The following is a 26,333-nucleotide window of genomic DNA, read 5'->3' as shown; positions in this document are numbered from 1 at the left end:
ATCAATCGTTAAAGTTGTTAAAATTTCTCCCGTTATTGCATTAGTTCCCTTCTGTCTACTTTAAACATGTGTAAGTTTTAAAACTGTTTCATCATTTAAAGATAGATTTAAGTTAAGATTTTGCCGATTTAGGAGCATTTTAGATAAAAAAAAATTACTTAGGTTCGCTAGGAAGGATCTCTACATCAGGGCCTTCCTGAGAGGTCTACTGCTTTAAGATGGCGGCTGTTTACAAACGCATGTAGTCCTTAAAACATGTTGGCAATGCAGCAGTGTCTGTCATATGCATCTAGATCTATAATATGATATCTACCGTGTCATGTGGGCGTAGTTTGTCGGCTATGGCTGCAGTCAGGTATTATTGGAGCCATCTAGCATCGCGGTTGCAACGGCGTCTTCCCCACTCCTGCTCTGCTCTCGTCCCCGTGAGTCCGTTTCTCTCAGACTTTTTTTTTATTCAACCAACTTAGTAACGCATAGTAACGCACGCCTTTCCCACCTCAGTAACGGTAACGGCGTTGCCAAGATGAGAAAAGTAATTAATTAGATTACTCATTACTGAAAAAAAATAACGCCGTTAGTAACGCCGTTATATTGTAACGCCGTTATTAACAACACTGTTCAAACCTGAGAAGACTAGAGCAGTTTCTGCACAAAAAGTGGGAAAATGTCTTTGTAATCAATTTGTTGTAATTGCAGTGGGTACACCTTCCAAGTCTCAACCATGGCTTTACATAGTTGGTGAATGAATGACGTGCGTAGGTATTCTGAGATTATAACTGTGTAATAAGTGAGGACTTCTTCTGCTTTCTAAAATGAGGCTAAACTCTTTAAGTATAATTTGCAAGCAGAATATAGTATACATCTAGACCAGGTGTGTCCAAACTTTTTGCAAAGGGGGCCAGATTTGGTGTGGTAAAAATGTGGGGGGCCGACCTTGGCTGACGTTCTTTACGTAGAGCAATATATTTAAGCAAACTTTAGCAAGCCATTCCGTGTGTCATATTTGCTTTATTATTTCTTTTAATTAATAATTTTAACAATCTCGCAACTAGCCTTTGTGGCGTTCTCTTTCGACTCTCGGGCTCTTTTAAAATACTGCTGCTGTAAAATTAAACTAGCTTCAAGTTGCTTCAATTTCTCACTACGTATCTTTCCTGTAATCTTGTACATATCAGCGTGTCTTGTTCGGTAATATCACCTCACATTGAATTCTTTAAAAACAGTGACTGTCTCTTTGCAAATGAGGCAGGCACAGTTGTTGCTTATTTTAGTGAAGAAATAGTCCAATTTCCACCTATTTTTGAAGCGTCGGCCGTCGCAGTCAACTTTCTTTTTTTGTTGATTGTCGCCATTTTAGAAAATTGGGAGTAAAGAGTCACTGGGGCTAATGTTGCTTAGAGTGCTGCTGCCTTTTAGTGGGTAAATGAAGAGCAGCATTTAGTGTGTAAGCTACTTCATATGCTGGTAGCAGTACTGCTGACCAATTTATTAAGTCTGTGTGCGGGCCAGATGTTATTGATTTTATGACAGAGGCTGGGGGCCGGATGAAATTTGACCACGGGCCGCATTTGACCCCCGGGCCGGACTTTTGGACATGTCTGATCTAGACAGTGAGCGAAGCTCCAAAATGACGTCAGACGTCCGTGTGGTTTGCAAACTTTATTCACCTGCTCATGACATCAACACTTGCAGAATGAAACTAAAATAGAATAAAATTAAATCAGACTCATCGTCAATAGCAGCAATTAAAATTTATGTTTCCAAGTAGCCGCTGATACAGCAATAACAAAAGATTAGCTTGTATCAGTTAGCGTCCGCACATCATCAAAAACAATCACATAAACTCGCCCAAGTTCTCGACCACATTTGAAAATGCACAATAAACCTTTGGATGCTTCACAAGCAAAGAAAGTGCGCGCAGGCTGTCACATCTTCACTCGGCTGCTTCCTCATGCGTTGGTATATGTGTACTGCCGTGTGTGGGGTGGGCGGGTGTGTAACTACTCTTGCATGCTGCGCTACGCTTCCTGCGCCAAAATAAAAGCATATATTACAAAACAAAAATCAACATAGAAAAAAAAACAAAAAAACGACAAAACGCAGGCGTCAAAAAGTCTAAATCACATAAGTCGTAACCGTCGTAACCGTCGTAACCCGGGGACTACCTGTATATATATTTGTACCGTCGACCAGGGTTGAAAGTGGCTAGAATTTTTTGCCGGAACTCTCTGACATGAAGGTCGCCACGGAACCAGATAAAATGCAGATAAAAAATGCTTTTGCCACAGTTATTCCTATAACACATATAAACAAAAAATGCTTTTCATTCAAAATTGTATTTTTTCAATGATTTGCAAAATAAAAGTCAACAAAAACAGAAGTAACCTCAAACTCCATCTCCTAATTCCCGCTACCCCCCCCCCCCCCATTTCCTAAAAGAAAAACCAAAATTTTAACTATTTAAGAATGGATGTACATTCAAATTGAAGCTAATGTAAACGTTTACTTTTCGTTTTTTCTTTGAATAATTAAAATATACATCAAACATTTCTTCAGTACAATCATATGTAAATTTAGTAAATAAAATCAGCCCAATCTGCATATCAAAATCCGCTAGCTTAGATGCTACCAATGCTAATGTATTTACACTTGTCTCATAGCAAATCGCTAAACATAACTGATGAACAGTATCTCCAGACTTAACCACAAATGCCTACACCAACATACATCAACTGAAACAACTTACAGCCTCATGTGGGCCGAACCAGAGCGTAGCTGTCTCTTAGACATGTCAGACACGTCTGCTTCTCAGTCATAAATGGTAAGAGTTCAGCCACACCCAACGCCGCCACCAGAAGGCATCATTTGACAAAATACAATACTTTAAACAAACCATCACATGTAGGGTTTTGACAGTTGCCGTCATACTTTCGGGATCAAGGTACTGTATGCTGGAATGGTGTTCCGTCTCAGAACCTCATGCTGGAACAGCGTTCCGGGCCGTTCTGGCCCACTTTCACCCCTGCCATCGACCTGACGAAATCAGTTCAAATATCAATATGAGTATGCGACTCCCAGTGTTGTCTTTTCTGAAGAAACTGCATCAAAATGGCTCTTTGAGTGTTAAAGATTGCTGACTCCTGGGTTATTCTATAGCATAGTTCACCCAATCTGGACCTCGATGCCATCTATCCTGTCGTGTTTTCCATGTCTCGCCCCCCTAACACACCTGAATCAAATGATTATGTCACCTGCAAGCTCTCCAGAACCAAATAATGATCCTGACTATTTGATTCAGGTGTGTTGGACGAAGGAGACATTGAAAACACGACAGGAAAAGTGGTCCCAAGGTCCAGATTTGGTGAACCCTGTTCTGTAGAATCAGTACCATACAGCCCTAAACTGACTTGTGTTGGCATTGAGGGATAATATCATAATTTGGGAGTGTTACCTTCGATGCCCAATCTATCTAAAAGCCAATTAAACAAATAAATCAAATTGAATGAATACCATAGCTTAGCTAATTGGTATATTATTTTCGGGGGAGCCATCGCTGGTCTGTTATGATCTTTTTTAGTGTACTTGTCTGTGAAGTCACTCGAGTGCGACATTGAGTCTCCAGTGCAAAGGTCACTCTGTTTGTGACAGAGAGGGCATTTTGCTATTATTCCACATCTTTGATAGAATTGACCCAGCAACCAGGTTCAATAAACACAAATAAATACCAAAGTTCAGTGACTAAACAATAGGACAAAATCGTTGGGACGTGTTTGAATGGTAGACATGCCTATTTAGCGGGTTTAATTTTTAAGAATATGTGTGTTACATGAAACTTTGTTAGTATGTTCTGTAGCTCATCTGTCTATTGCTTAATCAGAATCTATTTGTATCATTTGCTCCCAAAAACGTATAAATACGTTCTATTTTTAATTGTTTCAGTGTCCCAAAGACGTATTTATACGTCTTTTTCAAAAAAGACATCTCTGGGTCGTGATTCACTTCAGCTCCAAAGCACAAAGCTGATAATCCATTTTAAAGGAATAAAACTGGCCACTGGAGGGCAGTAGCGCATTTGGTAAGACCCGCAACCCGATGCAACAGCAATGAACGGCGAAGCCGCACGTCCGGGCGCCGGCGGAAGACGACCGAATGGATGCCAGGCGGCGGACGACCGAGCAGAACAACCGGTAGGACGCCCGGGATGCCAGGCGCTGGATGATCAAGCAGAACGACCTGGACCACTAGTGCAGCGGACGTAGCCTTTGAGTACTGCTCGTGAGCAGAGCCCGCAGAGACTTGAAAAAAAAAAATCATCTTTATGAGACAGACGGCGATGAGGGAAAAGTTTAACTGGCTGTCTTGGCCAGAACAGCGTCATCATTCAGTTAGTTATGTGTAAATAAATTGTTACTTTGCTATCAAAAGCTCTATTTGTCTTGTTGTTTATCTTATTTTGTAAAAGGAAAACATTCAGATGTTTGGGATGTAACTAAAGCAAAAAATTGCTGTGTATAAGTCAAAGTTATGTTTGAAATGTATGCTTTCACAAAAAGCTCAATTTCTCCGTTTTTTTCATCAGAAATTGGAAAATTGCTCAAACTAAGCTGTTTTCTAATGCTGATTTCTAAAGAATGGAAAAAGATATGATAACTTTTTTGTCTGCTGAAAGAAGAGTCTAATCTTTCTTTATGTGGGTTCCATGTTTATATAGCAATCGAACAGAATTTTCTGTGGGCCTTGCAAAATCAGTCAAAATCCAGTAAAACGGCCAGAAGCGAAGAGCCTTGCTCCGGTGAAAATGGCTGGGAGTGAATGAGCTAAAAGTTGTTGAGGAACATACGTATATGTCAAAAAGGTTAATGAATACTGTATTTTTCGGACTATAAGTCACACCTGAGTATATGTCGCACCAGCACAAAAATGTGCAAAGAAGAGGAACAAAAACAAGTCGAACTGGAGTATAAGTCACATTTTTATGAGAAATTTACTTGATAAAATCTAACACATAGAACAGATATGTCATCTTTAAAGGCAATTTAAAATAAAAATACAATAGAGAACAACATGCTGAATAAGTGTACAGTATGATCATGTTACACGATGCATGAACAATGAAATGCGAACGTGGCCGGTATGTTAACGTAACATAGCTATTAAGAGTTATTCAGGTAGCTATAGCATAAACAACATGCTAACAAGTTTACCAAACCATCAGTGTCACTCCAAAACACCCAAACAACATGTGAAATGATATAATAATGTGTTAATAATTTCACACATAAGTCGCTCCAGAGTATAAGTCGCACCCCCAGCCAAACTGAAAAAAACTGCGACTTATAGTCCGAAAAATACGGTAAGTATAAAAAAACTAATCGACTGATGTTCTTTTTACTTCACTGTGTCAACTCCTCTGTTGACTATAATACCGAGCGTTGGTGAAGAGTGGCGCAAGTGTCTTTGTCAAGAACCAAGATGGGTGAAAAGAAAGTGCTGATGTGTTAGCGCACCCCACTTTTACACTGCCAATACCCCATCACATTTGAGGACAGATGACCTCAGATAAGCCCCCCCTCTTCTCTTTTGGTGAGTCCCTTAATGGAATTGCTCCTGTCCCGACTTGCTTTGGTTTATCGACTGCTCTCTCCAGTGAAAGCGGAGCCATCTTGAACCGCGATTGCACCCGTAGATTGATGAGACTTCGGAAAAACGGCCACAGAACAAATCTTACGCATGAGCGCAAGATAGCAAAGAAGACATCCTGAAGGCACAATGTTTTTGGACCACTAGAAAAAATACCACAGAGGTGGTCGTCCACTTTTCATTTGAGCAAATAATAAAACAGATTTTCCCAGTAAGCAGGGAGGGACTTGTCCAACGCTGTGTTCTACAAGAGGGCAAGAGGCAGACGACAGGCTGATAAGATGCTTATCCGACTGGTGAGGCTGCGCGGTCTTATCTCTCTTCAAGGGTTCTCCTGGCTGGCGGCCAGCCTGACAATGAGGAAAGCTCAACGGGGAGCTAATTGATTCCCGACATGTGGCTGTTTTCCCCTTCAACCTGGAAGCTGTCTTTTTTGCTAACGTGATTTAAACATCTTTCTGTATCTTAAGGCGCATCTGGATGACATAAAACCTTCCTGGACGTAATTACCTCTTTCAAGGGCAGAACGTTTTTGCCAGCCAAGTTTTGTTTGCCATCTGCAGTGTTGGGAATAACGTCGTTATAAAAAACGCCGTAACATAACGGCGTTATTTTTTTCAGTAACAGGGTAATCTAACTAATTATTTTTTCCGCCGTTACAACGCCGTTACCGTTACTGATGGTCAAAAGCGGTGCGTTACTTACTTTGAATAAATTGAAGAAACGGCCAGCCGTAGCGAGTCTACACTGCTCTGTTTATTTGTCATCTAAGACTTGGGGTGCGTTCAGGTTCATGGCAATGAAAATAGTAAACACACATAGCCTACCTTTGCAAGAACGATGGAGTTGCCGTTTGATACGGTCATAATGTGCAGGTCCTGCACCCATCCGCAGCAAAACTGTTCGTAGCTTTGTAGAGATTTGTAAATTCGGAATCGCTGATGAGTTTAGTAACATCCACCAAACAATAAATACAGCAGAATGTCCGTTTCACATAATTGTTGAAGCCCGTCGACATCTTTACTCCATTTGTCTTCGGCTTGCTCGTAAGGGTCAAAATTGTTCACATCCTTAAGTTTGATCACATATCGGTTCTTCGCCTTAGTAACGAGTTTGTCTCTTTATCGAACTGGTAAGTTAAAGTTTAATGTCCCACGAGCCAGACCTGCTTCCAATATGGCTGCGTTGTTGTCAAATCTCACGTGATCCCCCATTCTGTGACGCAAACGCTCGAGCCTAATAGCGCACGTACTTCAGAGCCGGTGTTTTCACACACAAACCGGAACGGCGCGTGAGGCAAACACACACACGCAAAACAGATGCAGAGGGATATGATGGCAGAGCATTCAGAGGAAAATTTGTCCTTTTGCGAAGTGGAGATATAAACACTATTTCAAGTTGGTCGAAATTAAAGGAAAGAATGTGCATGTAAAGTATAATTTATGTCCCGGGGCAAAGCTTTTGTCAACATCAGTGGTAAGCAATTCAAATCTGTTTATTTTTGTTTGCACTTCGAGTGTCGAATAAAACTGTTGCAACTACCTGTCTGTTCTTCTCTATTCAACTGACTCGAATACTGCTCAGAAAATTTCAAATTCTTTGACATACAACAACTTCTTTTTAAAGTAATGGAAATAGTTACTTTCCCTGGTAACTAGTTACTTTCAATATTGAGTAATTCAGTTACTCAGTTACTTTTTGGAAGAAGTAGTGAGTAACTATAACTAATTACTTTTTTAAAGTAATGTGCCCAACACTGGCCATCTGTGAGAAGAAATAGGAAGGGAGCTGAACTCAATAGCGATACATTAAGTTTCAATCTAGGCTAAGATGACTCAATGGTCAAAATAGAGGTGCAGCAGGGCATCATATGTATTTGTATTTAGAATGTGGTAAAACACAGGATTACTGAACAGAACATATTTGGTAAATGACTTGAAGTGTAGTGTACTGTAGTTACCATTTAGCTCCAGCTACGGAACCCCATAAACAAATACGGCAAAGCTCAGTGCGCACGCTTTTCAAAATCAACAATGGCAAGATGACATACGATGAACAATGGCCAAATGTTGTTGTGCTGGGCTAAGCAGAGGCATTTTATACACAGAATCGGGCTCTAATGTGGCGGTTGTATTTTGCATGCTGTTCCTGAGTGGACCGTGTGAGAATGACTGTGATCGAGACAGGCGGAGCCTCTCGCGGCAGCCGTTTCGTGAGTCTCACTCTCCAGGAAGTGGCGACAATTTGATAGTCCAAAAAGTCACGAAAGTGAAAGCGATTGCACACCTGTGTTACTTGGAGTACCACGCAGTTACCTTTCGTGGTTTCATTTTCTCCGATGCATTTTCATATACTCCAGTTCGCTCGACATAGAGTCGGGAGGGATCGACCCCGCTGCTGGCCGAGCGGCAATTTATTTATGCTACATTATGTGCAGCCTCACAGCACCTCACTGTGACGCTGCATGCTCCTTCCTCTCCCAGGAGGGAGGTATTTCCTTTTCTGTTTGTCCAATCAATGAGTGCGCCTATTGTCCACGTGATGCTACTCGGAAAGTTCAGTTGGCGCAGTGGGAATGCTGAACCTTTTCAACAAGTCATTTGCAAGTGTTGCTGCGAGTTAGCTCTCCAACCGTACCCAAGTCCTTTTGGTGTAATGTGAATGCGCCATTAATGCTTGCCTGTACAGATTTGTGTTGCACACCTACTCCTCCAAATTTCACATTTCTTAAAAATGTTTAAGAAATTTTGCTTGTGAAGGTTGAACACATAACTGTAGGGAGCAATGACTTATTCTGTTGTATGAATGCCAACGGCTGGATACATACTGTAGTTCATTGTGTCATTTGCCATACTTTTCTGTATGTTAGACGTACTACACAAGAAGCAGAACACTATCCTTAAATATTCCGTGAGGTAACCATATTAAATATTGAAAATATTTCAAGTTTGGGTACACTACTTTTGAAATTCCCTGGCCTGTCACCATTGTCACTGTGTTGTTGCAGCACGTGCAGTGAGACAGCATGAGAAACCATCATCCACACACCTAGCCAATCATAAATGCATTTGCAAAGGCTTCACTACCTCCTTCCCTCCTCTGCCCTCCCACTCTGCTCTCTCCAGACAGCTGATGTATGAAGAAATCAGACAACTTGCGCTTCATTCAACCAAATTGTGGTAACGTGCCCCTTCACACCCTTAGTAACAGCGTTGCAAAGATGGGAAAAGTAATTAATTATATTACTCGCTACCAGTGTTGGGCACGTTACTTTAAAAAAGTAATTACTTACATTACTCACTACTTCTTCCAAAAAGTAACTTAGTAATTGAATTACTCTATAGTAAAAGTAACTAGTTACCAGGGAAAGTAACTATTTCCGTTACTTTAAAAAGAACTTGTTATATGTCAAAGAATTTGAAATTTTCTGAGCAGTATTCGAGTCAGTGGAATAGAGAAGAACAGACAGGTAGTTAACTTGTTAGGTGCTTCAGCAGATTTGAATTGCTTACCACAGATGTCGACAAAAGCTTTGCCCCGGGACATAAATTACACATTACATGCAGGTTCTTTCCTCTAATTTCGACAAACTTGAAATAGTGTCTATATCTCCACCTCTTGAAGGACAATTTTTCTTCTGAATGCTCTGCCATCCCGACCCTGTGCATCTGTTTTGCGTGTGTGTGTTTGCCGCACGTGCTGTTCCGGTTTGCTTGTGAAATCACCGGCTCTGATTGGCTTACCACGACACATGGCTTTAACCCTCAGCCAATCACTTCCATCGCATCTCTCGAGAGGTTGCATTCAGGTAGGCTCGTTTCCCGACAATTCACGTCACCTTCAAAGCGTCTGCCGTCCTCAAGATGGAAGCAGAATTATTGCTGGCTGACAGAGGGAGATGGCAACGAGGCTAGCATCAGGTGTAGCAAACACAGAAACGTTACCAAACCTTGGAAAGCATTGTCTAATTGAATGAGCAGGGACAAACAGCTTGGAGTCAGAAGTACGTACGCTATTCTCGAACCTGAACGCACCCAAAGACTTGGATGACAAATCAACAGAGCAGAGTGTCGACTCGACACAGCTGGTAGTTTCTTCAATTTATTCAGAGTAAGTAACGCACTGCTTTTGACCGTCAGTAACGGTAACGGCGGAAAAAGTAATTAGTTAGATTACCCCGTTACTGAAAAAATAACGCCGTTACGTAACGGCGTTATTTATAACAACGTTACTCCCAACACTGCTCACTACTAAGTGAAATAACGCCGTTAAACTCTAACGCCATTATTACCAACACTGATTATTACTGGTAAGAATCAATACAACAGTAAATCTGTAAACATACAGTATACTTTCACTTTAAGCCTAAATGAACATGATTTTTATTTTCTGTCAACACGTACCGAACTCAAAACCAGAGCACTGAATCAGGATACTACCCAAACTGCCGATTTTCATTCATTCATTTCATTTCACTCTGAATATACTGTATGTCAACTAAAAATCTAGGAATACAGTATTTAAAGATACATCCAATACAGATAAATGTATCTTTCATTATTATTATTTTTGTTATTTTCTTTTCAATAACATTTTGAATTTTGTTACACACTTCTAGTTTAATTTAAGTTTCAACTAATTTTATTAGAGGTGTCCGATATTATCGGGCGGCTGATATTAACGGCCAATAAAAGCATTTTAAAATGATATTGGACAATATCGACCTCTGTTTTTCCATTTAGGGTTTGGGCCAATATACATGTTGCTTTCAAAGTGAATGTAGAAGTCTTCTGCCTTTTTACAAGGGCTGGTCACAGCCTAGCACAGCAGTTATGCTTATTGACCATTGGATGTCTCCAAACTAAGATGCTAGAGATTTGTTATGTGAGCAGACAATTTTACCTGCGCATCACAATACAATTAGCCATAAAATCCACGACCTCATATATCGGTGTCGGATTTTTGGAGTTGGACAATATCGGGATATTGGTTAAAAAGTCATTATTGGACAACTGAAAATTTGATTCGATTATTCACCCCAAATTTTCAGTGGAGGCAAGGTCACTCCTTTGGCTGATGCCCACGAAATTTAGTCGAGTGGCATATACTACAGAGGTCATGAAAAACGTTAATGAAACCAAGAGGGCACCTATTTAGTACAGCCAATGTTATTGAGAAGGCGGTGTTCACCTTGTGCTTCTCGTAAGAACTCCTATAAATGGTGATTCATTGTGTTTTGTGCCAACCTTCAAGAAAACCTCATTGGGTTAATGTAACCCTGCTGAGCAGTCTTTTCTGTGTTATGAATCCAATCAGTCAGTCTGTGAATGACCTCATGTGTTCATTTGTCAGCGGCGTTCCCGTTTTTCCTCTCTCCATTGCCTCCACTCGCCATTTGAAAGACGGTAGGAGATTAAGGTGGAGGGGGTCTTTTAACCAGGATGGAGGACATTTGTGGACCAATGTCCTGAGGTATGTCTGGAAAACCAGAGCAAGGACAGCTGGGATTGTTGCACTACTGAAGCTGTACATCAGGCAAGAATGGAGAGATTCAACCCACAAAGCTTTAACAATTACCACAATTTTTACACTATAAGGCTGACTATAGGACGCCACCCACCAAATTTGACACGAAAATAGCATTTGTTAATAGATAAGCCGCACTGGACTATAAACCGCGGCTGTCCTCACTGTATTGTGGGATATTTACACCAAAAGATATTAACCGGTAGCAATCTATTTCACAGTGGCATCATACAACTGTCATAAGACAAAATGAACCACCATGAACCTTTGAACCAATTGGCTGCAAAGTTTGATTGCTTCAAGAAGCTTCATTTGGCAATCACTGCTCCCTTATCCATTTACATGATAGGGATTTCTTTGTGACAATTGGAAACCATCAGTCAGAACGAACGAAATTCACATGCGGACCTCAAGGGTCAATTGGACAACTCTTATTTAACATCTATATGCTTCCCCTAGCTCAGATTATGGAACAGTATGACATCTCCTATCACACCTATGCAGATGACACACAACTTTACATTTCTGTGTCCCCACATGATTATAGTCCCTTAGTCTCCCTGAGTAAATGCATCATCAAATCAATGAATGGATGTGCCAGAATTTTCTCCAGTTAAATGTGAAGAAGACAGAAGTGATCATTTTTGGGCCAAAAAAGGAAAGGTCAAAGATAAGCCGGCAACTTAGCACAATGTCACTTACAGCCACAAATCAAGTCAGGAATCTTGGCGTAATTATTGACTCAGACCTAAAATTTGATAGCCATCTAAAGTCTGTCACTAAATCTGCTTATTACCACCTAAAAAATATAGCCAGAATTAAGGGGCTTCTGACTCAACAAGACATGGAAAAACCTATGCATGCATTCGTTTTCAGCAGATTGGACTATTGCAACGGTATATTTGCAGGTCTTGATAAAAAAATCAGTCAGGAAGCTGTAGCTAGTACAGTATGCTGCAGCCAGAGTCCTCACAAATACAAGGAAACTGGACCACATTACACCAGTTTTGAAATTGTTACACTGGTTTCCAGTGAGTCAAAGGACAGACTATGAAATACTGATGCTCGTCTACAAAACACTTAATGGCCTTAGACCAAAATACATGTTTGATTTGTTAGATTCCTATGAAAAATCTAGACCCCTAAGGTCATCTGGAACTGGTCTTCTGTATGTTCCAAGAACAAGAACCAAGCAGGGTGAGGCAGCATTTAGTTATTATTCAATTCAATTCAATTTTATTTGTGTAGCCCTATATCACAACAAGGTTGTCTCAGAGGGCTTCGCAGAGTCAATATGATACACAGTCAGAAACAGTAGATGAATTAGATGAAGTCCATGTCCTCGGCATCCCCCATCCTTAGACCCTCCATGTGGGCAAGGAAAAACTCCATAAACCCAGACCCAAAAACCCAATTATTATGCTCCTCAACTCTGGAACAAGTTACCTGAAGGTCTGAAGTATGCTCAAACTGTTAACTCCTTTAAATCAGGGCTAAAACGCTCTTGTTTAGCACAGCATATCCATAACTATCTATATATTTAAATCTATTTGCTTTCTATTACTCTTGTGCTTATCTCCATTGCTGATTTCAATTATTTTTAGTAGAAGTATTTTCATTTTTTGTTTTTCTTATTCTATTTGTGATTAAATGTGATTTTTATGTATAATTTTATTTCCTGTTTCGATTGTCTTTGTTTTTACATTCTATTGATTTAATGTGATTTTTTATTATCTTCGTGTGATGTAAAACACTTTGAATTGCCTTGAATTGAATTGTGCTATATAAATAAATTGCCTTGCCTTTGCCCTGCCTTGGTGGAGACTGTCAACACTGTTGTTTCCAACATGCCTCCAAGCATGCATCACAGCGCTACAGATGTAAATAACAATCAAAATTCATGTGCTAATTATTTCTTCAGTTACTGTTCAAGTTGTTTCATTAATTGCTAGTTATGGTATTTGATAAAACTTTATTTGACAGTGGTGCCATAAGACTGTCATTACACAATCATAATCATGACATGACACTGTCATGAGCGTTAACTAAAGCTTATGACATATCATTTAGTGTCATCCGACAAATTATTTCACTTTTGAATGGATGCAAAAGATCTGAGCTGGACATAAACGGTGTTAGTGACATAATTTGCCGGATGACACTTAATGACATCTGTCATACGCATTTAGTAATGCCCATAATAGTGTCATGTCAAAATTATGTTGGTCTTATGACTCCGCTGTCAAATAAAGTGTTACCTATTAATCCAAATAAAACAACCAATAAGACGGACTGGACTATAAACCGCGGGATTCAAAATGAAGGAAAAAAGTAGCATCTTATAGTCCGAAAACTGCAGTGGTTTAGTTTCCAAGGGCTTTTTGAATGTGTCAAAAGGAAAGTGATGTAACACAGTGGTAAACATGCTCCTGTCCCAGCTATTTGAAACATGTTGCATCAAATTCAAAATGAGTGATGAGTGGCAACTTCGGTGAATGTTTTTGTGTCAAATTTGATGGATGATGGAACCTATTGAGTGTCTTATTAGCGGTACATTTCCTTTTTTCAGAACCTTTTGGAGAGGATTTTATCTCCCCACTCAAACAGCATTAATCTCTATTTCTAATTATCTCTGCTTGATTATGCGCCATAAAGATACCTTCCAATGCCTAATGAGAGAAGAGACAAATTTTTCTTTTGGGAACGAGACTTCAGGGAAGGGGTGAGGGGATAAGTGTGCCGTTAGCGTGGTGCAGGGAGACGGATGGTCTGTTTCAGCAGGATCTATGCTTCTCCTTATTGATCCTCCGGCGCGGGTTCAGCAGCCTGATGAGGTGTATCCATAATGACCTGAGCCCCTCTACGTAAACAGATGTTGCAACCTTGGCTAACTGCATGTATCTGAATGGTCCAGCTGCTGTTTATTGCCTTACAGCTAGGGTTGTTAGCAATCCATCTTATTTTGTGCAATTCTTTCAGCCGTCACTGTGCACAAATCCGCCTCTCTGAACAGTCATATTTGCTTTTTATTGTTCAGCCTAGTGAGGGAACTTTCCGCTACGGTGCCCACACAGCATTGAGTAAGCATCTGGAATAAGTCACAGCCCCGCTAATGGAAATCCATTTAGCCTCGGTGTGATGTAAACGTCGTCTGTGCAGGGGAGCAGAACGACAGGCCTTTGAGCCTGGCAAGGACACACAAGGTGAAAAATCTCCAAAAGTAAAGCACAAAGCAGCCACTTTCTATTCTGATGATCTTGTTCGGGGTTGTGGAAAAGCTGCATTCTCTCCCAATGAACCAATACACCATCAATGGCAATAAATACAGCTTTTGGGTGTGCTTTTCTACCGTTACTGAATTGTTCAGAGAGGGTGAAAGCCGAACCACAGACACATAATCAAGAACGAGCTCTATCACAAGTCTGCTGTAGTATGAATCACTACACCAATAATGGCTATGAATTCAGTCAAGAATGTATTCATTCACGTATTGTTGGAGAATTTTGCCACTTTGAACGGTTTGTTTTCCTGTACGCACTGTAACTATAAAGGGCCCTTTTACTTTCAAATCAAGTGTATAGCCCATTATAGCTTGAATTTGTTGCTGTTGCTAGCTTTGCATTACAGCAACGCCAACGATTATGGGTTCTCCATCTTGTTAACTTTTCTTTTGTAGCAAACATTTTCACTTATCAACTCATTTGCTACTCTACACTGTTGGCCTAAAGCATTGTCACCCCTGCGATTCTGTCAGATAATGCTTAAATTCTCTTAGAAAATGATTGCAATTACAAATGATTTGTTAGTAATATCTTCATTTATTTTGCTTGCGATGAAAAAACACAAAAGATAATGAAAAAAAAAAAGCATTATCATTTTACACAAAACTCCAAAAATGGGCCGGAAAACATCCTCAGCCTAATACTGGGTAGCACAACTTTTAGACAAATTAACTTCGAACAAACACTTCCGGTATCCATCAATGAGTTTCTTACAATGCTCTGCTGGAATTTTAGACTATTCTTCTTTGGCCAACTGCTCCAGGTCTCTGAGATTTGAAGGGTGCCTTCTCCAAACTGCCGTTTCCAGATCTCTCCACAGGTGTTCTATGGGATTCAGATCTGGACTCATTGCTGGGCACTTTAGAGGTCTCCAGTGCTTTCTCTCAAACAATTTTCTAGTGCTTTTTGAAGTGTGTTTTGGTCATTGTGCTGCTGGAAGACCCATGACCTCTGAGGGAGACCCAGCTTACTGACACTGGGCCCTACATTATGCTGCAAAATGTGTTGGTAATCTTTAGACTTCATAATACATGCACACGGTCAAGCAGTCCAGTGCCAGAGGCCGCAAAGCAACCCAGAAACATCAGGGAACCTCCGCCATACTTGACTGTGGGGACCGTCTTCTTTTCTTTGAAGGCCACGTTTTTCCCCCTGTAAATTCTATGTTGATGCCTTTTCCCGATAAGGTCTACTTTTGTCTCATCTGATCAGAGAACATTCTTCCAAAACATTTTTGGCTTTCTCAGGTAAGTTTTGGCAAACTCCAGCGTGGTCAGAAGTGGGGTCTTCCTGGGTATCCTACCATAGAGTCCCTTTTCATTCAGACGTCAACAGATAGCACGGGTTGACACTGTTGTACCCTCGGACTGACGGACAACTTGAACTTGTTTGGATGTTAGTCGAGGTTTTTTATCCACCATCCACACAATTTTCCGTTGAAATCTCTCGCCAATTTTTATTTTCCATCCGCATCTAGGGAGGTTAGCCACAGTGCCATGGGCTTTACACTTATTGATGACACTGCGCACGGTAGACACAGGAACATTCAGTTCTATAGAGATGGACTTGTAGCATTGAGATTGCCCATGCTTCCTCACAATTTTGCTTCTGAAGTCCTCAGACAGTTCTTTGGTCTTCTGTCTTTTCTCCATGCTCAATGTGGTACACACAAGGACACAGGACAGAGGTTGAGTCAACTTTAATTCATTTTAACCAGCTGCACGTGTGATTTAGTTATCGCCACCACCTGTTATGTGCCACAGGTAAGTAACAGGTGCAAATTAGAGAAGCGTCACATGATTTTTCAAAGGGTGCCAATACTTTTGTCCAGCCCATTTTTTGAGTTTTGCGTAAAATGATAAGTATTAAAATTTTTCCATTCTGTTTTGTTTTTTCATTGCAGGCAAAATAATTTAAGATATTATTACTAAAGAATTTGTAATTGCAATCATTTTCTGGGAGAAATTATGCATTATCTCACAGGATTGCAAGGGAGCCAAAACCTTTGGCCAGCAGCGCATTCATTTACACATCCTTGTCTGCTTAGGTGTATTGAAATGTCCAATCCAAGGACAGTGTGACGGCAATTAGACTAGACAGATGACAAAACTGGTATGCTATCTTGCTACCAGGAATGACGAGAGAAGTGCTTCACCCCACACAGTTTACATTTCAATTCGATAAGTCATTGCCTATATTTCTAAGCTTTGATGACTGACGGCCATGAATATTTAGAAGGGATTTGTAAAAGAACATTACAGTTGTAAAGCGACGGCTTCTAATGCAAGGAGGAAGGGTGGTTTTAGCGTTGGTGGACACCTGTTTTATTGACGTCCAGATGCTTTCCTCCAACATTCAAAGTCACAGGGAGTTGTTCTTCAAAGCCAGATATCATTAGAGCATTGCACGTTCCTAAATTTACACTAACAAGGCACAGGACACAGGCCACCATAAAAGGGTTTTAACACCAGGAAACACCTGCTGATGCTGCACCGTTTAAAAGGCAGGCTGGAAGAATTCAGTTTGCCAATTATATTGGTGTAATCACATGTAGTAGGAGTTAATGCTACAGTACAAGCCCTCAGGAAACAAATAAAAAGCTTTTGTTTTCCATAAGCAACAGGTGGCACTATATGACCTTAACCTTAAAGGGGAAGTTCAGAATTTTTGACATTAGGCTTAATCTTCGAGTTAGCGGGGGTTTAATTAGTCGGAGTTGATTTCAACAAATTCCGTGCAGTTAGTTATCAGTTTCAGGGCTTCAGAGTGGCTAAGCTAGCGCGAGTCTAGTCGCAAAGTCAGAAAAAAAGTACCCAGACTTCACAAGTCGCTTCAATCAGACGTCACTCGACAAAATGTGCTGCCTGTCGAAAAGCAGACTCTCAATAATGAAACTAATGAAGGCAGTTTACAGTGTGGTACAGTAAATTTACCTTAGCCCAGTACTTCTCAAATAGTGGGGCACCCCCCCCCAGGGGGGCGCAGAGTGATGCCAGGGGCGGCGCATGTGACCTCGGGGAACATGGCTTTTTTTTCCCGTACTAGAATAAAGTGTACTTGCACATCCACTCAGTGGGTGGCAGTGGCGCTCTCATTTTCAGAGTGTGTGCTGTATTTTTGAACCAAGCAAGAGCACACAGGAAAGAGATATGAAGAGCTGTGCGCCCTTTTCGGGAGCTGTTTTCCAGCCGGGCTCACGCGGTGTCCCACTGTCTTCTCCAGTTCTCACGTGTTCGCCCGAGAAGAGCCATTTTCGGCTTGGGATCGTCACGACGACCGCCCTCACCTCCAGTTCTCCCCTGGCCGCCGACAATGCGCCGTTTGGCTTTTGGCTTTGACTTTTAATATAGTGGGGGACGAGGAAAGACCACTTTTTACTGTGTCTAAAAATGATTGTAGCGGACAGCGTGAAGTCAAATCCATTAGACGTCACTTAAAGACATTAGACTTCAATCTCATTGATAAGCCGCTTGATTGTTTTTCAGCAAAAACTTGATGAATATTGGCAACGATTGTCCCGCTTTGTCAGTGTTACATCAGTAAACCAGTGAGCATTGTTAGCATGCTCAGTGCAAAACAACTCCACACCATTGCAAAAGAGGTGATCCTGCCAGCAGCAAAAATAAAAACTGTCCCTCTGTCCAATGATAGTCGTTTTTCTTCTATTCAGTTTTGTTTTTTTGGTCAAAATTTTTGGCATATTGTCCTCATGAGTTATCGTTTCTAATCAATTTGAATTTATTATTATTTATTGATTTATTACATTTTATTTTTCAGTATCAAATGGTCAAAAATGTATCGAGTGTATTTTTACAGTTTGGATGTAACATTTTTTTTTTTTTTTTTTTTAAATTCAGGCAAATTTTGAGCAGAGCAAATGTGGAGTTGGCATTTTTCTGGAATTTTCAAAGACTTGATACCATTAACCTTAATATTTTACTAGAGAAGATGCATCATTATGGTGTTAGTGGAATAGCGTACAACTGGTTCAGAAGTTACTTGTTCAGTCGACAACAATATGTTAGTATTACTAATCATATTTCACAAAAAAAAGGCAATAAAATATGGCATCCCTCAGGGTTCAATTTTGGACCCACTGCTTTTTCTTATCTACATTAATGACATTGTAAATTCTTCTGACATATTACACATGATTTTGTTTACTGATAATACCAACTTGTTTCTTTTAATTAAAAAACCCATTAGACCTACAGCACATTTTAAATTCAGAGTTAACAAAAATAGATAGCTTGCTCAGGTGCAACAAACTTTACCTCAACATCAACAAAACCAAAGTCCGACTTACCACCTTGCTCAAATGCAGCATGAGCACAAGTGGCCGAAGCACCTAAAAAAACAAAATAGTCTCGCAGAAATAATTGAATTACTGCAGTTTAGTGTGACATTGTCTAAGCCACATGGATATTTTGAACAACGATCTGCATTTTATATTTTGTTTGACTATCTTAGATCTGTTATTATTGTTTTTTTTTTATTGGCATGCTATTGACTCACGCTAGCTTAACCACTCCGGAGCTCTTAAATGAATAAATAACAAACTGCACAGAATTTGTTGAAATCAACTCCACAGACTAATTAAACCCGCGCTAACTCAAAGAGTAAGCCTAATGTAAAAAATTCTGAACTTCCGCTTTAAGACTTTTTACCTGCATGGACTATTTGCAGAAAAACAATTATTTTTATTTTAAATCTGGCAGCATTTAGTTCAACGTTTCAACCTGAAATGTACGATAAAATACTTCCAAACAGCCATACACGGACACAGAGTATTGATTTAAAGATCAGAATCAAATATGGCATCAAGAGATCACATCAAGTTTTTAAAACAATGTCTTAGGTTGAAAGATGGCAAACACAGTCAAATAAAAAATGAAATGGACCAATGAACAGTATCCAACAGGGAAACCAGCTGTGCTTGGAGCTGTGTCCATTGAGTCTTCCAAGTGGACACTTTTAATCTTAGAGATGGACAGTGTCTTTCCTCTGGGACCCTTGAGGGCTTTTGTTTTCTTCACTGTGCACCTGTAACAAATAATGGACTCCAGATGGCCCCGAAAGGCCTTCAAAACCATAATAACAACTCACTACAAAAGTTAGCAAGAAAAAAAAAAAAAAATAGAAACCTAGAATTTTTTTGCTGCCCTACTCTTGAAGCATTGGTGTGATCCCAAAAACATAAATTCACTTGCAAGCTAGGAAGCAAGGTTGGCAGTCCTCTACCGCCATCTTGCGGTCAATATTAACAAACGACCAGAGAGGAGGCAGATGACAAATATTAAACCAGCTCATTATTTGAGATTGAGAGCACACATTTTTAAGTTTGGGCTTTACTTGTACTACTACTGGCGATGTATTACTTGCCCTCAATGCACCCATACAGTACATAGCACTACTATCACGTCACAATTTTAGAAATAATCCATAATGCCCAGGCAACATAACTGGGTTGAACCACTTTTGCCACCAACAACTAAAATCAAAGTTTTCTATAACTGGCAATTGAGGCATCCGCATATCTGTGGAGATGTTTTAGACCATTCTTCCTTGCAGAATCATAGACTTCATAATACTTGACGGGACACGGGGAACGGGGCCAATCCGTATGGGGCCTATTTTCAAAAACTTCAAATCCAAAATTTTTAAAACCAAAGCTGCTACTGACCTAAAACCAAAACAGGCACCTACCTTAGCCATATATGAGTCTCCATGAGCAGTGGCATCAAAAAATTAAAAGTTCAATTTTTATTTTATATAAGTATAACAAAACTTAAAATGGCTATAAAATTCTCAGATTTTACACTGAATGCAAAAAAAAAAAATCACGAAATGCAGAGATAATCACCTATATTTTCAGAATCAATAGCAATATTTAACATATAACGTATTTTTGACCAAAATAGCCTTTTTTTTTTTTTTATTTGCTGCAAGTTTTCAACAGCTAATAAATCACTCAATTTACACCAGAAACTTAATACTTGAGGAAAACATGCAGAATCAATTATAAATAATATGTGAATTAATAGATTATTAATGAATTCTATATACAATCACAAGTTATTATAGAATACAATAGCCCCTTACTATCATTATACAGTTATACAATTAAAGGAATTCGGCCGCCCGGCCAAGCTGCGGAAACAGCGACAGCAGAACCAAATGGTGTTCCGCTGGCACCGCTCCCACAAGTCAACCGGGAGGGGCAAATTCCATGCGTTCACTCCGGCGTTAACCCTTTGTACTGTCTCCATTTTGAACGGTTTAAAGGAAGCTCACCGAAAACAGGTTGACAATTTATTCGTCGACAATGGTCAAAAACAAGGCAAAAACAGACGACGGAGAGACAATGCTGGATCCAGGGTCGGCAAAACAACGGCTACATCGGAATGTTCCCGAGAAGTGACAATTGTTCTCTAAATGTTCAGTCTTTTGAAAGTTGCGGTGGAGTGGGCCGGGCCGAAGGCGTGCCTGGGTGTTGTCTTGAGATCTGTGGCAGGTTTGGGCGGTCAAGTTCGTGCATCATCTTTCGTGGTTGCCATGGCTACCGACGCATGTCTTGACGTCCAAGGTGCCGCGCTATCAACATGTTGTTGCCTCGGTAGGGCAAGAGTGTCCTGACCCACCGAAGAGCCGTTGATGTCCTTTACTTCTTTTTATCAGGCAAGGGCTGATATGTGATTCACTTTAATGTGTCAAAGGGCATGGTGTGAAGTCTGTCTAAACTATGGTTACATGCTTTACTATAATGAATGTGTTAGACTAATGCAAACAATTACATGGTGTGCACGAGAAAGGTAACTATTCCCTTCACAATGAAATTGTGGAGCATCCCTTTACAGTGCAGGATAAGTTAAAATCTCAAAAGTGACGTGCAAGTATGAAATCTAAATAAACATAAATATAAAATGCGTATGAGTCCTATAATTCAGGCAGTGCAAATAATCGATGTGGTGTTACCGGGATGTAATCCTCGTTTTTCAATCGCATAGCCTTTTTCTATGCTTGTCACCTCGACTTGTACAAGTTCCTCGCCGTCTCCTTTCTGCCCTCCTCGACTCTGCTTCTTTTCCTGCAGGTCGGCCACTCCAAGGCCTTGTTCTTTCTCACTTCTGAAGTCACATTCTTGGAGAAGTTAGCGCCAAAACAGTTGAAAAGGGACCGCCAGGAACTCCAGCAGGTGTTCTTGTTCTTCCTGCTCATCAGAGAGTCCCATAGCGACATTCCGAAGGACGCAATGTGGGCCATGGGCTTAAATCGCTGAATTCTTTATAAGAAATGGACATAAACCAGTCTCGATTCTTCGTTAAAAGCAAAAGAAACTGTGGAGGTAGCAATTATTGTACGTAAATATTGCGAATGTGCGGATCGTCTAAGTTCACTGTGGCGCTGCCTTACCACGAGTCCACAACAAAGAGCTTTTTACGTTGAAATTCTTGTGAATAAATGCCCAAATCCCTGAATTCTTTATATAACTGTTATATATATATATATATATAACTGTTGTAAAACAGTCTCGATTCTTGGTTAAAAGCAAAAAAAAAAAAAAAAAAAAACGGGCAGTTTGAATTTACGTAAATATGTCGAAGATAACTAGTCTGTTAGCTTTTTATGATAAAGGAGCTGCCACAATGGCTTTTTCCGTTGAAAATTCTTGTGAATAAATGCTCAAATAAGTGAATTCTTTATATAGATATGGACGTAAAACAGTCTTGGTTAAAAGCAAAAACCAGGCAGTTGGCAGTTATTTTACGTAAATATTGCGAGGTAGGAAGCGGCTAATTTCTCCAATTGATTTTTTTTTCACAACATTTAAAAATGCATGCATGGTACGAAAAATATAATAATTACCTTCAATCCTCGAACAAATCACTCCTGAGACAATCCTCCTTGTTAGTATGTGGTCCAGATTTCGTACTTTTTAAATGTAAGTCCGGCATTGTGCTCAAAAGCATGTGTGAGAGTTACACAGCCCGCTTCGGGCAGGCGGGGCGCAGTGAATGCCAAATGTGTCCAGTCAAGTAATTGTGATGTCTATGGCAGAATCGTTTTAACTCCCGTTAATAAATAGTTTTTGTTCAAATATTAATTGCCTTTTATGGTCACACTGCAGCATTTTAATCAGATTCAAGTCTGGATTTAAACAGGACATTTCATCACCTGTTTTGTTTTTTAAACTGCTCAAAAGTTGACTTGCTTTGCAGCCTGCAGAGCCCAGGTGTGCTTTAGCTTGAGGTCAAAAAGTAATTGCCCATTCTACCGCTTGATTTTTTGGGGTAAAAAGTGTATTTCATGAGTCTAGTAATCCCATAAAGGTCCTAAAGCAGTGGTTCCTAACCTTGCTTCAGGTACTAAACCCCACAACACATATACATTCACCAAACCCTCCGGAATTTAATAACAAAGCAATTTATTTCAAATGGCGTACCGCAAGCAACAAGTCACTTCCGCTCATTAATATTAATGACATGCGCTACGGTTGCTAAGGGGGGATACGCCACCGTTTGTCTCTAATCGGAAATGAATGGAAATCGTGTACGAAGAAGATGTTTAAAGAGCTAAACCTACCAATTCTCTCCGAAAATTATGTCCTTGGTTCCAAATTCAGTGGCAAAGATGTGGAAGAACATAAAAATGCTCAGTTAAAGAGATGGCTTGAGTGTCGAGGGCTGAAAAAGACGAAAAAAAAACGAGCTGACTTAAGCATAGCCTTAGCTTTTTTATCGACACCTTTTTCTTACGCGACTGACAATGACATTCTCCTGTTTCAACAAGCTATGCTTTACCACCAGCTCCGTCTTTCTTACATATTATATCTTCTGGTTGTCTGGTTCTCTGACCGTTCTTGGGGGTAATTTAGTTAGTTTGGTGTAGTGATTGCTAATGCTAGTCAGCCAACGAACACTTTGAATTTTTTTCATTGATAACAAATCTTAATCCTATAATTTATTTAGACTCCCCCCTTCCTAAAGTTTTTTTTTTTTTTTTTTAACAACATGAAAGGTAACTGGCAGTCAGATACCAGTTTCTTTTCAGCTCATTCATTGTCGGACAGAAGCAGCACGGCACAACGTCACGCTAAAAAATAAGTTTTCTTTTTCCTCTGAAAGACCATACCAACCCAACAAAATGTTTACTGCATATGAAATGTGAATGGCTTCACCCTGTCTTCACCTAGCTGGTGTTAAAACGTCCGCGCAAGTTGATTAATTCTTCACATTTTTTCCTCCGAGTTTTGGTTTCGGGAAACGTATGAAGAAACCTCCTTCATATGTTGTAATGTCTAGAGTCGTTTCTCCATGTTCCAAAAAAGCAATGTGTGATCGGCATGTTCGTTTTGAAAGATTATCGGAGAAAAATAGCAGAATTAACATTGTTTCTATGCGATGGCGGGTCTATAATGTCCCACTCTTGCTTTACTTCCGCTTTACGATGCGACGTCACGGTCGGAAAATAAATGGTGTTATACTTATATAGCGCTTTTGCACGTTTCAAGGCGCTTTACACTGTCTCGCCATCCACCTACTGGTGACGCAGCACCAGGAGCAACATGGGGTTCAGCGTCTTGTTCAAGAACACTTAGACGAGTTCATCAGGGCGGTGAATTGAACCCACAACCTCGGATTGGGAGACAACTACTTTACCACTGAGCCTCGCCACCCCGCATAATAGCATGCGTGCGATACGCCAGTCAACACTAAACATTCAAATTTCTTCAAATTAACTACAAAGAATTGTGCCTTTTGCGGTTTTCATGTTGTAAAATGAAATGAAACTCCTTGTCAAGTTCTTTTAAATGTTTGTCCCACTTGATGCTATGGTTAGCACATACAGTGCCTTGCAAAAGTATTCGGCCCCCTTGAATCTTGCAACCTTTTGCCACATTTCAGGCTTCAAACATAAAGATAGGAAATTTAATTTTTTTGTCAAGAATCAACAACAAGTGGGACACAATCGTGAAGTGGAACAACATTTATTGGGTAATTTAAACTTTTTTAACAGATAAAAAACTGAAAAGTGGGGCGTGCAATATTATTCGGCCCCTTTACTTTCAGTGCAGCAAACTCACTCCAGAAGTTCAGTGAGGATCTCTGAATGATCCAATGTTGTCCTAAATGACCGATGATGATAAATAGAATCCACCTGTGTGTAATCAAGTCTCCGTATAAATGCACCTGCTCTGTGATAGTCTCAGGGTTCTGTTTAAAGTGCAGAGAGCATTATGAAAACCAAGGAACACACCAGGCAGGTCCGAGATACTGTTGTGGAGAAGTTTAAAGCCAGATTTGGATACAAAAAGATTTCCCAAGCTTTAAACATCTCAAGGAGCACTGTGCAAGCCATCATATTGAAATGGAAGGAGCATCGGACCACTGCAAATCTACCAAGAACCGGCCGTCCTTCCAAACTTTCTTCTCAAACAAGGAGAAAACTGATCAGAGATGCAGCCAAGAGGCCCATGATCACTCTGGATGAACTGCAGAGATCTACAGCTGAGGTGGGAGAGTCTGTCCATAGGACAACAATCAGTCGTACACTGCACAAATCTGGCCTTTATGGAAGAGTGGCAAGAAGAAAGCCATTTCTCAAAGATATCCATAAAAAGTCTCCTTTAAAGTTTGCCACAAGCCACCTGGGAGACACACCAAACATGTGGAAGAAGGTGCTCTGGTCAGATGAAACCAACATTGAACTTTTTGGCCACAATGCAAAACGATATGTTTGGCGTAAAAGCAACACAGCTCATCACCCTGAACACACCATCCCCACTGTCAAACATGGTGGTGGCAGCATCATGGTTTGGGCCTGCTTTTCTTCAGCAGGGACAGGGAAGATGGTTAAAATTGACGGGAAGATGGATGCAGCCAAATACAGGAACATTCTGGAAGAAAACCTGTTGGTATCTGCACAAGACCTGAGACTGGGACGGAGATTTATCTTCCAACAGGACAATGATCCAAAACATAAAGCCAAATCTACAATGGAATGGTTAAAAAATAAACGTATCCAGGTGTTAGAATGGCCAAGTCAAAGTCCAGACCTGAATCCAATCGAGAATCTGTGGAAAGAGCTGAAGACTGCTGTTCACAAACACTCTCCATCCAACCTCACTGAGCTCGAGCTGTTTTGCAAGGAAGAATGGGCAAGAATGTCAGTCTCTCGATGTGCAAAACTGATAGAAACATACCCCAAGCGATTTGCAGCTGTAATTGGAGCAAAAGGTGGCGCTACAAAGTATTAATGCAGGGGGGCCAAATAATATTGCACGCCCCACTTTTCAGTTTTTTATTTGTTAAAAAAGTTTAAATTATCCAATAAATTTTGTTCCACTTTACGATTGTGTCCCACTTGTTGTTGATTCTTGACAAAAAATTAAAAATTTTATATCTTTATGTTTGAAGCCTGAAATGTGGCGAAAGATTGCAAGGTTCAAGGGGGCCGAATACTTTTGCAAGGCACTGTACGACGCAAGTGCAACTCGGCTTCTTCAATTTTTATTTGTCTGAATAATGCAGACAGCAGGTTTAAAACCTTGAATGGAAATGAAAATAGTGAAAAATGTTTGCACTTTTTAGAGTGAAATATTTACTTTTAAAAGAATGAAACTTTTGGTGTCATGAACTTAAAGCAATTCCTTACTGGTTTTTAACTAAACTTTTAAATTAGCATCAACTAATTTTGATCAACTTATTTATTTACTACTCTTATATTAGCAGCCTGCTCATTCATTATTTGGTTTTCATTGGAATGGGTAAGGTCTGCAAACTCACCAGAAACATCCAGTGCCATCTTGTATGGGTGCTTACAGACACACCTGATTTCCAATCCCCATCAGTTGAGCATTAGGGGCCAACTCCTTAGGTGGCG

The 26,333-nt window shown here is 40.2% G+C and overlaps 1 protein-coding gene across 1 annotated transcript in view; it reads right to left on the bottom strand.

Annotated features, from left to right (window-relative positions):
* The window catches only part of LOC130912132 (uncharacterized), a 68,570-nt gene extending 42,237 nt beyond the window's left edge, over positions 1–26,333 (bottom strand). Inside the window, exon 1 of the mRNA XM_057829992.1 lies at positions 26,237–26,333. The gene's annotated coding sequence lies outside the window, so the exon portion shown is untranslated. The remainder of the gene's footprint in view (positions 1–26,236) is intronic.

Source organism: Corythoichthys intestinalis, chromosome 1 (genome assembly GCF_030265065.1).
Source record: "Corythoichthys intestinalis isolate RoL2023-P3 chromosome 1, ASM3026506v1, whole genome shotgun sequence".
Classification (NCBI taxonomy): Eukaryota; Metazoa; Chordata; class Actinopteri; order Syngnathiformes; family Syngnathidae; genus Corythoichthys; species Corythoichthys intestinalis.
This window is presented reverse-complemented; position numbering and strand designations above follow the sequence as displayed.